Source organism: Arachis stenosperma, chromosome 3 (assembly GCF_014773155.1).
Source record: "Arachis stenosperma cultivar V10309 chromosome 3, arast.V10309.gnm1.PFL2, whole genome shotgun sequence".
Taxonomy (NCBI): Eukaryota; Viridiplantae; Streptophyta; class Magnoliopsida; order Fabales; family Fabaceae; genus Arachis; species Arachis stenosperma.
This window is the reverse complement of record NC_080379.1, coordinates 100,466,090-100,478,460: the sequence shown is the minus strand read 5'-3', so window position 1 is coordinate 100,478,460 and position 12,371 is coordinate 100,466,090. Positions and strand designations below refer to the sequence as shown.

Genomic DNA, 12,371 nt, shown 5'->3' with positions numbered 1-12,371 from the left:
TTGACCTTAGGTCACACAGAGCCTTCTCAAAGGTCATGGTGCCTATGGTACATGGTATTGAAAACTTCCCAGGATCCTGTCTCTTTTGAGGTAATCTCTGCCTAGTCAAGTCATCCAGTTCTTTGGTGAGCAAAGGAGGTTCGTTCTCCCAAGTCTCATTACCAAATAACTTGTCATTTAGCTTCATGATTGCTCCAAGGTATTTAGTAACTTGCTCTTCAGTGACATCTTCATCCTCTTCAGAGGAAGAATACTCATTAGAGCTCATGAATGGCAGAAGTAAATCCAATGGAATCTCTATGGTCTCATTATGAGCCTCAGATTCCCATGGTTCCTCATTAGGGAACTCATTGGAGGCTAGTGGACGTCCATTGAGGTCTTCCTCAGTGGCGATCACTGCCTCTTCCTCCTCTCCAAGTTCGGCCATGTGGATCATGTTAATGGCCTTGTATTCTCCTTTTGGATTCTCTTCTGCATTGCTTGGAAAAGTACTAGGAGGGAGTTCAGTAATTTTCTTGCTCAGCTGTCCCACTAGTGCCTCCAAATTCCTAATGGTGGACCTTGTTTCAGTCATGAAACTTTGAGTGGTTTTGATTAGATCAGAGACCATGGTTGCTAAGTCAGAGTGGCTCTGCTTAGAATTCTCTGTCTGTTGCTGAGAAGATGATGGAAAAGGCTTGCCATTGCTAAACCTGTTTCTTCCACCATTATTGTTGTTGAAACCTTTTTGAGGTCTCTGTTGATCCTTCCATGAGAGATTTGGATGATTTCTCCATGAAGGATTATAGGTGTTTCCATAGGGTTCTCCAATGTAATTCACCTCTTCCATTGAAGGGTTCTCAGGATCATAAGCTTCTTCTTCAGATGAAGCGTCCTTAGTACTGCCTGGTGCAGCTTGCATTCCAGACAGACTTTGAGAAATCATATTGACTTGCTGAGTCAATTTTTTGTTCTGAGCCAATATGGCATTCAGAGTATCAATCTCAAAAACTCCTTTCTTCTGATTCGTCCCATTGTTCACAGGATTCCTTTCAGAAGTGTACATGAATTGGTTATTTGCAACCATTTCAATGAGTTCTTGAGCTTCTGCAGGCGTCTTCTTCAGATAAAGAGATCCTCCAGCAGAGCTGTCCAATGACATCTTGGACAGTTCAGACAGACCATCATAGAAGATACCTATGATGCTCCATTCAGAAAGCATGTCAGAAGGACACTTTCTGATCAATTGTTTGTATCTTTCCCAAGCTTCATAGATGGATTCACCTTCCTTCTGTCTGAAGGTTTGGACTTCCACTCTAAGCTTACTCAATTTTTGAGGTGGAAAAAACTTTGCCAATAAGGCATTGACTAGCTTTTCCCAAGAGTTTAGGCTTTCTTTAGGTTGTGAGTCCAACCAAATCCTAGCTCTGTCTCTTACAGCAAAAAGGAATAGCATAAGTCTGTAGACCTCAGGGTCAACCCCATTAGTCTTGACAGTGTCACAGATTTGCAAGAATTTAGCTAAAAATTGATGAGGATCTTCCAATGAAAGTCCATGGAACTTGCAATTCTGTTGCATTAGAGAAACTAATTGAGGCGTAAGCTCAAAGTTGTTTGCTCCAATGGCAGGGATAGAGATGCTTCTCCCATAGAAGTCGGGAGTAGGTGCAGTAAAGTCACCCAGCACCTTCCTTGCATTGTTGGCATTGTTGTTATTTTCGGCTGCCATGTCTTCTTCTTGTTTGAAGATTTCTGTTAGGTCCTCTACAGAGAGTTGTGTCTTAGCTTCTCTTAGCTTTTGCTTCAAGGTCCTTTCAGGTTCAGGGTCAGCCTCAACAAGAGTGCTTTTGTCTTTGGTCCTGCTCATATGAAAGAGAAGAAAATAAGAAAATATGGATTCCTCTATGTTACAGTATAGAGATTCCTTGAGGTGTCAGAGGAAAAGAAAAATAGAAGGAAGAGGTAGAGAAATTTGAACTTATCAAGAAAGATGGAGTTTGAATTGTGCATTGAGGAGGAGTGTTAGTCCATAGATAGAAGGATGTTAGAAGAGGGGAAGAAATTTTCGAAAATAAATTAAAAATATTTTAAAAACATTTTGAAAAATACTAATTGATTTTCGAAAAATATGATTGGGAAAGAAATAAAGTGATTTTTGAAAAAGATTTTTGAAATTAGAAATAAAAAAGATATAATTGAAAACTATTTTGAAAAAGATGTGATTAAGAAAATATGATTGAAAAGTTATGGTTTTTAAAAAGATGTGATTGAGAAGATATGATTTGAAAAACAATTTAAAAATATTTGATTTTGAAAATTAATGACTTAGCTAACAAGGAAAGATATGATTCAAACATTAAACATTTCTCAACAGAAAAGGCAACATACTTGAAATGTTGAATCAAATCATTAATTGATAGCAAGTATTTTTGAAAATGGAAAGAAATTGATTTTGAAAATATATGATTGAAAAGACATGATTTGAAAAAGATTTGATTTTGAAAAATTTTGAAAACTTGAAAAAAATTTGAATTAAAAACAAAATCCTCCCTCTTGTGCCATCCTGGCGTTAAACGCCCAGAATGGTATCCATTCTGGCATTTAACGCCCAAAACACTACCTTTTTGGGCGTTAAACGCCCAGCCAGGTACCCTGGCTGGCGTTTAAACGCCAGTTTTCCTTCTTCACTGGGCGTTTTGAACGCCCAGCTTTTTCTGTGTAATTCCTCTACTGTATGTTATGAATCTTCAATTCTCTATTTTATTGACTTGAAAAGATACAAATTAAAATTTTTTTGGGATTTTTAATAATGAGGAATAATCAAAATGAAACTAAGACCAAATAAACAATGCATGCAAGACACCAAACTTAAAAGTTTGTATACTACTGACACTAACAAATTGAGAATGCATATGAGAAACAACAAAACACTCAAGTCAAGAGAATTTAAAGATCAGAGCAAGGAAATCATCAAGAATAACTTGAAGATCAATTAAGACACATGAAAGAATTCGAAAAATGCAAGAAGAACAGAAACATGCAATTGACACCAAACTTAAAATGAGACACTAGACTCAACAAGAAACATAAAATTATTTTTTTGGTTTTTATGATTTTGTAATTTTTTTGGATTTTTTTTTTCGAAAATTGAGTGAAAAAGAAAATAAGGATATCAAAATTCTTCATGAGAATTCCAGGAATCATGCAATGTTAGTCTAAACCTTTAGTCTAAAGAAATTAGACATGGCTAGCCAAGCTTCAGCAGGACATTACATTCAAGAGCTAAATTGATGAGAATCAATCAGCTTTGGTGATGATAAGGACATCACCTTGAAACACTAGAATTCATTCTTAAGAACTCTGAAGAAAAATACCTAATCTAAGCAACAAGATGAACCGTCAGTTGTCCAAACTCGAAAAATCCCCGGCAACGGCACCAAAAACTTGGTGCACGAAATTGTGATCATCAATGGCGCCATCAACATGGTACGCTCAATTGCAATCTCAACTCTTTATCACAACTTCGCACAACTAACCAGCAAGTGCACTGGGTCGTCCAAGTAATAAACCTTACGCGAGTAAAGGTCGATCCCACGGAGATTATCGGTATGAAGCAAGCTATGGTCATCTTGTAAATCTCAGTCAGGCGGATTCAAATGGTTATGGATGATATATGAATAAAGCATAAAAAAAAGATAGAGATACTTATGTAATTCATTGGTGAGAATTTCAGATAAGCGTATGGAGATGCTTTGTCCCTTCCGTCTCTCTGCTTTCCTACTGTCTTCATCCAATCCTTCTTACTCCTTTCCATGGCAAGCTGTATGTTGGCCATCACCGTTGTCAATGGCTACAGTCCCGTCCTCTCAGTGAAAATGTTCAACGCGCTCTGTCACAGCACGGCTAATCATCTGTCGGTTCTCAACCAGGTTGGAATAGAATCCAGTGATTCTTTTGCGTCTGTCACTAATGCCCAGCCTTCAGGAGTTTGAAGCTCGTCACAGTCATTCAATCATTGAATCCTACTCAGAATACCACAGACAAGGTTTAGACCTTCCGGATTCTCTTGAATGCCGCCATCAATTCTAGCTTATACCACGAAGATTACGATTAAGGACCAAGAGATAAACATTCAAGCCTTGTTTGCTTGTAGAACGGGAGTGGTTGTCAGGCACGCGTTCATAAGTGAGAATGATGATGAGCGTCACATAATCATCACATTCATCAAGTTCTTGAGTGTGAATGAATATCTTGGAATAAGAATAAGCTGAATTGAATAGAAGAACAATAGTAATTGCATTAATACTCGAGGTACAGCAGAGCTCCACACCTTAATCTATGGTGTGTAGAAACTCCACCGTTGAAAATACATAAGAACAAGGTCTAGGCATGGCCATGAGGCCAGCCCCCAAAACGTGATCAAAAGATTCAAAGATCTAAAGATGATCAAAGATCCAAAGATGAAAATACAATAGCAAAAGGTCCTATTTGTAGAGAACTAGTAGCCTAAGGTTTACAGAAATGAGTAAATGACATAAAAATCCACTTCCGGGCCCACTTGGTGTGTGCTTGGGCTGAGCATTGAAGCTTTCATGTGTAGAGACTTTTCTTGGAGTTAAACGCCAGCTTTTGTGCCAGTTTGGGCGTTTAACTCCCATTCTTGTGCCAGTTCCGGCGTTTAACGCCGGGCAGTTTTGAGCTGATTTGGAACGCCGGTTTGGGCCATCAAATCTCGGGCAAAGTATGAACTATTATACATTGCTGGAAAGCCCAAGATGTCTACTTTCCAGCGCAGTTGAGAGCGCGCCAATTGGGCTTCTGTAGCTCCAGAAAATCCACTTCGAGTATAGGGAGGTCAGAATCCAACAGCATCTGCAGTCCTTTTCAGTCTCTGAATCAGATTTTTGCTCAGGTCCATCAATTTCAGCCAAAAAATACCTGAAATCACAGAAAAACACACAAAACTCATAGTAAAGTCCAGAAAAGTAAATTTTAACTACAAACTAATAAAAATATAATAAAAACTAACTAAAACAAATTAAAAACATACTAAAAACAATGCCAAAAAGCGTATAAATTATCCGCTCATCAATAAGTTGGTTTAATTGAAAATAAAAGAGTAAACTAGGAACTTTAGTGAATCAAAACAATCCACACACCTTGTATATATATAGCAACAAATGTGAGTTAGTTAACAACATTTCTTCAAGGAGGAATACTAAGATTTTAAGGGCCACCTTAAGATTTACATTGAGTTGAATGAAAGCTCTTGATTTCTACTTGCATGACAAATATAACTGATGTATGATTTCTGAGCTAGATAACACACAACCAGTGAGTTTTGAGCTTAATTGTATGGTTACATCAAACCATAAATTTCATTCCCGTGTGTTTCGTACTTCTTTTCTATGCTTGCAATCTTTATTTTGTTTTAATCTATATATCCAACATAGAATATAGATACATACCAAGAGATGATTGAGGCCATTAATTGTTTTTGCTCACTTATCCCAAATAGCCTACCCTTTCAATCACCCTTGTTAACCCCCTCTTCTGTTTTATAACCACATTACTAGTCTTAAGCAGAAAAACAAGATAAAAATCCCAAGTTGAATCCTTGGTTAGCTTAAGATAGATATTGTGTATAATTTAAGTATGGGGAATTTTGTGGGAACATGGGATGATAGGAGAAAGGGGAATTAAATTGAATAAGTTATTTCAAAAATTTGGGAAGCATGCTCATGTGAAATCAAAACAATTAAATTACCATGTGCATTGAAATTTTTTTTTTCAGTATTTAAATAAGGGGATACAAAAATTACCCCAATGCAATTATAAAGAATCAATGCACATGGGACAAAAGTCAAAAATAAATTTGGTGCATGAGCATGTAACACAAAAAGTGGAAAAATTTGGGTAGCTAGGTGAAGAACTTTGAAATTATATAGAGTATGTATGTTAGGTGAGATCTTAGATTAATCAGGGATTCACTTTGTTAGCTCACTTAGCCTTATATATACACCATTACCCTTACCTCAGCCCCATTACAACCTGGGAAAAGACCTCATGATTTTTGTATGTCTACATTCAATATTTGTTGATTGGTTAGATGAAAAACAAAGTTTTAGAAAGCATGACTAGAAAAGAAGAGAGTGATTAACCCCAAACACTGAGTGATTAGAGAGTAAAACACAAAATCCAGTGAGGGTTCAATAGCTCATTCTCATATATCCATGTTTAGTTTATTAATTGTCTTGCAAGTTTGTGACCTATCTTAACCCAACTCAATTGTAACTGTGCTTTAATATGATTTGGCCTTAGTTGTACATATATGATTCCTTAAAGATATGAAGTAAATTAGCCACATTTAAGCTCTATATATATAGGTGGATAAAAAAACTAGAATTGCATGACTCATGTAGGTAGCTTGCATTTAGAATAGATTGCATCGCATAAGATTCCACCATTTTACCTTTACTCTTTTCTCTTGGATTTAGCATGAGGACATGCTAATGTTTAAGTGTGGGGAGGTCGATAAACCACTATTTTATAATTTATCTTGTGCTCAATTGAATGATTTTATCAATTCTTCATCCACTTATTCATATGAATTTTCATGGTTTTACAATTCCTTCCTTATGATATGACATATGTGAAAACATGTTTCCTATGCTTTAGAAATATTAAATTTAATTATCCTTTATTACCATTCGATGCCGTGATCTGTGTGTTGAGTACTTTCTGGCTTCATAGGGTAGGAATGTCTTAAAGGATGGAAAGAAAACAAACAAAAATGGAAGGAAAGCACAAAATGGAGTTTTTGAAGAAACTGGCAGTGACGCGAATGCGTGGACGACGCGAACGCGTGCTTTGCATAAACTGGCATCTGTGCGAACGCGTGCATGACGCGAACGCGTGACTCGCGTGAAACACAACTGACACGGATGCGTAACTGATGCGACCGCGTGTAAAAGCAAATCTCCAGATGACGCGACCGCGTGACCCACGCGGACGCATGATGTGTGCGATCTGCAGAATTTATAGAAGTTGCCCCCAGTGATTTCTAGACCCTTTTTGGTCCAAATCCAAGCCCAGAAAACACAGATTGGAGACTATAAGGTGGGAGAATCCACTCATTCAAAGAAGAGTGAATAATTAATGAATAATACACAATTTTAGGATTATATATAGTTTAGGGAGAGTGGCTCTCTCCTCTCTCTTAGGATTAGGATTTATCTTATTGGGATTATTTCTTCTTTTCAAATCACATGTTCAATGTTCCTTTTACTTATTTTTTCAATTTGGTTTATGGACTCTTTATGTTTAGATTGATTTTCTCTTTAATACAAATTGAGGTATTTCAGTTATATGATTTTTATTTAGCTTTCTATATTCTTGGCTTTGGTTGAGTAATTGGTAACGCTTGAGTCGTCGAAATAAAGCAGTGATTGAAATTAGGAGTTGCTAATTAATTTGGATACCTCTAAAGCTAGTCTCTCCACAGGAGTTGACTAGGACTTTAGATTCATATTGATTTATCCACTTGACTTACCTTCATAGTTAGAGGATAAATAAGTGGGAGCAATAAATAATTCTCATCACGTCTAATAAGGATAACTAGGATAGGATTTCCAGTTCTCATACCTTGTCAAGAGATTTTATTATTATTAATTTATTTTTCTTGTCATTCAAAATACTTGCTCCTTATTTCAAAAACCCAAAAATATTGTTTTCCATAGCCAATAATAAATCATACTTCCCTGCAATTCCTTGAGAAGACGACCCGAGGTTTGAATACTTTGGTTTATAAATTTATTGGGTTTTGTTACTTGTGACAACCAAACTTTTGTACGAAAGGATTCTCTGTTGGTTTAGAAACTATACTTACAATGCGAACTTATTTGTGAATTTCTTTACCGATAGAAATTCGATCGTCACACGGGTCACTGCAAATTTCTCCATATCGCGCGTAAGCGTGAGCCATGCGTGCGCGTCGATGCTCACTGGTTATCTCCTTCATTTCTTGTGTTCCTTCCATTTTTGCAAGCTTCCTCTCCATTCTCTAAGCCATTCCTGCCCTACAAATCCTAAAACACTTAACACACGGATCATGGCATCAAATGGTATAAAGGAGACTTAAAATACACAAATTAAAGACTTTAGGAAGCAAGTTTTCAATCATAGAACGAAACTAGGAAGGAATTGTAAAACCATGCAAATCATATGAATAAGTTGGTAAGGACTCGATAAAAATCACTCAATTGAGCACAAGATAAACCATAAAATAATGGTTTATCAATCTCCCCACGCTTAAACGTTAGCATGTCCTTATGCTTAGCTTAAGGAGATAAAATAAATGAGTAGGGAAGAGTAAGACTCATGCAATGCAATGCAAACTCTGTATGAATGCAACTATATAATTTTGTCTACTTGGTTAAAGTAAATAAGTTCTTCAAGACAAATATAATTTAAATTCCACTAATTCAAATCCTATAGTGAAGACAAGTAAACTTGTAAGAAGGTGGCTCATGAAAGCAGGGAACATAGAATCAAGCATTGAACCCTCACTGATAGTGTATATGCACTCTAGTCACTCAAGTGTATAGGGTAATCACTCTACTCTTCTCTAGTCATGCTTTCTAAACTTTGTTCTTCACCTAACCAATCAACAAGTATTTAGTGTATCAATGCAAACATCATGAGGTCTTTTCTAGGTTGTAATGGGGCTAAGGTAAAGGTGAGGGTATATATATATGGCTAAGTGAGCTATAAATTGAATCCTTGACTAACCTAAGCTCTCACCTATACACACACACACACTCTTTATAACTTCTAAATTCATGCGGAGCTACCCAAAATTCCCACTTTTTCATCTCATACTCATGCATCAACCTTCTTTTTAAATTGTATCACATATACATTGATCTTTTATTAACTTAATATTGGGGTAATTTTGTCCCCTTATTTATTTAATTGATTTGCATATTTTTAGGGTTTTTTTGAAAGCAAACATAATATATCAATGCACATGGATTTTTAATTTTTTTCTGGTCATACATGAGTAGGCACCCAAATTTCCAATATTTAAATAAAGTAGAAATATAACACATTCCTATCTACCCATCGGTGCACGAAATTGTGATCATCAACAATGGTGCCAAAAACTTGGTAGCGCTCTCAAACGTGAATCACACTTAGTCACAACTCCGCATAACTAACCAGCAAGTGCACTGGGTCATCCAAGTAATACCTTACGTGAGTAAGGGTCGATCCCACGGAGATTGTTGGTATGAATCAAGCTATAGTTATCTTGTAAATCTCAGTTAGGCGGATAGTAAATGTTATGGAGTTTTCGAATATTAATAATAAATAAGCAAAAAATAAAGATAGAGTTAATCATGTAATTCAATGGTGGGAATTTCAGATAAGTGTCTGGAGATGCTTGTCCCTGTTGGATCTCTGCTTTCCTACTGCCTTCCTTCAATCCTTCTTATTCCTTTCCATGGCAAGCTGTATGTAGGGCATCACCGTTATCAATGGCTACATCCTATCCTCTCAGTGAAAAAGGTCCAAATGCTCTGTCACGGCACGACTAATCATCTGTCGGTTCTCGATCATGTTGGAATAGAATCCCTTGATTCTTTTGCGTTTGTCATCACGCCCAACAATCGCGAGTTTGAAGCTCGTCACAGTCATTCAATCCCTGAATCCTACTCGAAATACCACAGACAAGGTTTAGACTTTCCGTATTCTCATGAATGCCGCCATCAATCTAGCTTATACCACGAAGATTCTGATTAAGGAATCCAAGAGATATGCGCCCGGTCTAAGGTAGAACGGAAATGGTTGTCAGTCACGCGTTCAAAGGTGAGAATGATGATGAGTGTCACGGATCATCACATTCATCATATTGAAGTGCAACGAATATCTTAGAATAAGAACAAGCGGAATTAAATAGAAAATAGTAGTAATTGCATTGAAACTTGAGGTACAGCAGAGCTCCACACCCTTAATCTATGGTGTGTAGAAACTCCATCGTTGAAAATACATAAGTGATGAAGGTTTAGGCATGGCCAAATGGCCAGCCCCCGAAAACGTGATCAATAGTCTCCTAAGATGAAAAATAAAATAAAATTGAGACCAAAGATATATAATACAATAGTAAAATATCCTATTTATACTAGACTAGCTACTAGGGTTTACAAAAATAAGTAATTGATGCAGAAATCCACTTCCGGGGCCCACTTGGTGTGTGCTTGGGCTGAGCTTGAGCTTTACACGAGCTGAGGCTTCTATTGGAGTTGAACGCCAAGTTGTAACATGTTTTTGGCGTTCAACTCTGATTCGTGACATGTTTCTGGCGTTTGACTCTAGAATACAGCATGGAACTGGCGTTGAGCGCCAGTTTACATCATCTAATCTCGAATAAAGTATGGATTATTATATATTGCTGGAAAGCTCTGAATGTCTACTTTCCAACGCTGTTGAGAGCGCGCCATTTGAAGTTCTGTAGCTCTAGAAAATCCATTTCTAGTGAAGGGAGGTTAGAATCCAACAGCATCAGCATTCCTTTGTCAGCCTTTTATCAGAGCTTTGCTCAGGTCCCTCAATTTCAGCCAGAAAATACCTGAAATCACAGAAAGACACACAAACTCATAGTAAAGTCTAGAAATGTTAATTTAGCATAAAAACTAATGAAAACATCCCTAAAAGTCGCTAGATTATACTAAAAACTATCTAAAAACAATGCCAAAAAGCGTATAAATTATCCGCTCATCACAACACCAAACTTAAATTGTTGCTTGTCCCCAAGCAACTGAAAATCAATTAGGATAAAAAGGAGAGAATATACTATAAATCCCAAAATATCAATGAATATTAATTCTAATTAGATGAGCGGGACTTGTAGCTTTTTGCCTCTGAACAGTTTTGGCATCTCACTTTTTCCTTTGAAGTTTAGAATGATTGGCATCTATAGGAACTTAGAATTTCAAATAGTGTTATTGATTCTCCTAGTTAAGTTTGTTGATTCTTGAACACAGCTACTTTTATGAGTCTTGGTCGTGGCCCTAAGCACTTTGTTTTCCAGTATTACCACCGGATACATAAATGCCACAAACACATGACTGGGTGAACCTTTTCAGATTGTGACTCAGCTTTGCTAGAGTCCCCAGTTAGAGGTGTCCAGAGCTCTTAAGCACACTCTTTTTGCTTTGGATCACGACTTTAACCACTCAGTCTCAAGCTTTTCACTTGGACCTGCATGCCACAAGCACATGGTTAGGGACCGCTTGATTTTAGCCGCTTAGGCCTGGATTTTATTTCCTTGGGCCCTCCTATCCATTGATGCTCAAAGCCTTGGATCGTTTTTACCCTTGCCTTTTGGTTTTAAGGGCTATTGGCTTTTTCTGCTTTCTTTTTCTTTCAAAAAAATTTTTTTTTCGCCATTTTTTTTCATAAGCTTTTGCTTTTTCACTGCTTTTTCTTGCTTCAAGAATCAATTTTCATGATTTTTCAGATTGTCAATAACATTCTCTTTGTTCATCATTCTTTCAAGAGCCAATAATTTTAACATTCATAAACAACAAGATCAAAATTATGCACTGTTCAAGCATTCATTCAGAAAACAAAAAGTATTGTCACCACATCAATATAATTAAACTAAATTCAAGGATAATTTCGAAATTTATGTACTTCTTGTTCTTTTGAATTAGAAACATTTTTCATTTAAGAGAGGTGAAGGATTTATGGAATTATTCATAGCCTTAAGACATAGTTACTAAATACTAATGATCATGAAGTAGAGACACAAAACATAAACACACATATAGCATAGAAAACAAAAAATAGAAAAAAATAAGAACAAGAAATGAATCCACCTTAGTGATGGTGGCGCTTTCTTCTTGAAGAACCAATGATGTCCTTGAGTTCTTCTATGTCTCTTCCTTGCCTTTGTTGCTCCTCCCTCATTGCTCTTTGATCTTCTCTAATTTCATGGAGAATGATGGAGTGCTCTTGATGTTCCACCCTTAATTGATCCATAATGTAACTCAAATCTTCAAGAGAAGTGTTGAGTTGTTCCCAATAGTTGTTGGGAGGAAAGTGCATCCATTGAGGCATCTCTGGGATTTCTTGGTGATGAGCTTCCTCATGCGTCTCTTGGGTTCCATGAGTGGGCTCTCTTGTTTGCTCCATCCTTTTCTTAGTGATGGGCTTGTCCTCCTCAATGGGGATGTCTCCTTCTATGATGACTCCAGCTGAGTAACATAGATGACAAATAAGATGAGGAAAAGCTAGCCTTGCCAAGGTAGAGGGCTTTTCGGCTATTGATGCAGGTGGAAATTGTCTCTCAACAAATTTCCATCGGCAAGTGTACCGAATTTGTCGTCAAG

The 12,371-nt window shown here is 36.9% G+C and overlaps 1 non-coding gene across 1 annotated transcript; it reads left to right on the top strand.

Moving 5' to 3' along the window:
- The first annotated feature begins 1,195 nt into the window (after positions 1-1,195).
- LOC130971279 (small nucleolar RNA R71) lies at positions 1,196-1,303 on the top strand. Its single transcript, XR_009082506.1, has one exon. It is a non-coding gene; the product is annotated as a small nucleolar RNA R71 (small nucleolar RNA).
- Positions 1,304-12,371: the final 11,068 nt, after the last annotated feature.